Raw genomic sequence first — 2,291 nt, 5'->3', positions numbered from 1 at the left:
AGGCACGTCCAGGGCACGGGGCTCTCTAGGGGCTGGAAGGCACACGTGGTCACCATCAGCACCCCCAACCCGTTCGGTAACATGCACCGTGAACACTACTCAAAACTTCATTTGTCCCAGGTCTCAGGGCCACCCCTATTAGATATTATTGTCTCTGCACATAATAGCTGAAATCTGAGACTTGGGTTTCCTGGGCAAGACCAGACAGCTGGTGTAAAGTGAGTCTTCACAGCAGTCAGTATCACTGCCATATTCAACAGGACGGTTACCTCCGCAGGTTCCATCCTGTGGCCTCCACAGAAGGGGCCGCGCGGCCCGGGCGCAGCCCCCCACCCCCCGGCGTCAGCACGGTTTCCGAGGCCGCGGCCTCCTGTGGGGCGAGTTAGGGGCTGAGAGGCCTAGAAGACCTGCCACCAGGACGGAAGCGGCAGACGGTGGGCAGGAGGGAAGGTCATTCCAGCCTCCAGAAACCTTCGTCAAAGTCTGTCTTGTGAAGGACACAAATACCAGAAGTCTGAGGTGAGACGTCTAACCGTTAGACTGCCCAACATGGCCGCCACTCAGGAGCCGAACCCCACAACTTCTCGGGGTCGCCCCTGGGTGTGGCTCGCCTCTGGACTACGCCCAACGCCTGCACACTGAGCACACCGCCCCGTGGAAAAGCCTCCCTTTGCGCCTTCTCGCCTCAGAGGTTTTCAAGCTCCTTTGCGTTTGTGGTGAGGAGCACGTGGTTCGACCCTCTGGAAAAGCAGATGGTTAAGTCAAATATCCCAACACAATGGGGAACGTGTTCTACATTGGAAAGCAAGGACAGATCCCTGAGGAAAACCTCCCAGTTTAATAGGAAGGAAGGAGGCAAGAAGGGATGGGGATTCACATTTTGGTTTTGTTACTGTTTGAAATGTTTAATGATGAAATGTTCTGGTGACTTCTCATTTCCCTGTGATGATGCAGCACACATGCTCAAAGATTGTGGAGAAATTGAAGGAGAGTGAAAACGTTTGGAGTGCTTAGGCAAGAGAATTGACTAAGGACCCATCCTTAAGCGCCACCATGACAGGGAGCTTGGTTTCCCTCCCTGGTGAGCCCCATTGCTGAGAGGAAAGCCCAGTACACAGTAAGCACTGAGGGAATGGCTGGATTGTCTTCAGGCAGTGTTGGAGCTGACATTAGTACAGAACATGTATGGTGGCATCAACATACTTTCTTGTGTGATTTCATCCAAGAAAAAATAGCCCCTTATTAGAAGACAGGTCTAAAAAACACAGAACTGACCTTCGCCAAGCGTGACAGATGAGAGGCAAATGGGGTAGGCTGTTGAGAGTAGGTTTGGGATTAAGTAGAAACCATGAAGCTTTCCTTGGAGAGGGAGGAAATGGAGAAAAACACTGTCAGGTGGACAAGGAGATGTATGACGTGGCTTGTAGATTGAAGAATTGGCATACTGAGGGCATAAGCTGAAAGAATAAAATCAGGTGGAGTGTCAGACTGGTTTTTCAAATGGCAGAAGTGCTCCTGGTGGCAAGTTCTGAGCTACAGTCATAAGTAAACCAGAAGGGAGATAAAGCACTCTAGGATGAGAAAGGGTAGACAGTGACAGGACCAGATTATTGGATGGTCAATCCACATGGATGTTGAAGCTCTGACCACTTCCTCCCACTTCAGGTTCCCATCCTGGGCCCCATCCCACTTCTCTCCTATCCCAGGGTCTCCACAAAATCAGCATTTCCTGCAACTCCAAGCTTTAGTCAGTGGCATAACTCTGGAGAAGAAGGCAGAAATGGGGCAGGAAAAGAGGGTTGCAGGAGATATCTGTTTTTGTTTTGACACCCAGCATTCACTGGGTTCTGGAAAGTTCTGGAAATAGTCCCTCTATTTATCTAGAGGGAATTAACCCTCTTCTCAGTCTCAATCCATGTAAAGATGGAGCTGTCTTTCCCAGACTCACGAGAAGATCCCCTTCTCGAGGCCTGGACTCCTTCACTGCAACTGCTGATTGGGACACAGTGCTCAGTGTTAATCACTGAAGGCCACCTCAAGGAACCTGATTGCCTTACATGGCACATGACACCAGAAAAGTTCACAAGGCCTGAAACTGGGATCTGGAGTCCCCATGCCCAATCCATATCAAACTACCAATCAATTCATGCCTTTTGTCAATGGTGACATTACGTTTGAGTTAGACTTCAGGTTGTAAAAATTCAGATATTCCATTCCCATTACATTATATCTCAGTGACAATTCTTCAGGCACCACACTATATCATGTAATTAATACTCCCCTGCATTCTC

General features: G+C 49.5%; 1 long non-coding RNA gene across 1 annotated transcript in view; it reads left to right on the top strand.

The window, feature by feature from the left end:
- The first annotated feature begins 334 nt into the window (after positions 1-334).
- Positions 335-2,291, top strand: part of LOC115276529 — a 3,596-nt gene continuing 1,639 nt past the window's right edge. Inside the window, exon 1 of the long non-coding RNA XR_003901981.1 lies at positions 335-519. This is a non-coding gene — a long non-coding RNA (uncharacterized LOC115276529). The remainder of the gene's footprint in view (positions 520-2,291) is intronic.

The sequence above is a fragment of the Suricata suricatta genome, chromosome 13, assembly GCF_006229205.1.
Source record: "Suricata suricatta isolate VVHF042 chromosome 13, meerkat_22Aug2017_6uvM2_HiC, whole genome shotgun sequence".
Classification (NCBI taxonomy): domain Eukaryota; kingdom Metazoa; phylum Chordata; class Mammalia; order Carnivora; family Herpestidae; genus Suricata; species Suricata suricatta.
This window is presented reverse-complemented; position numbering and strand designations above follow the sequence as displayed.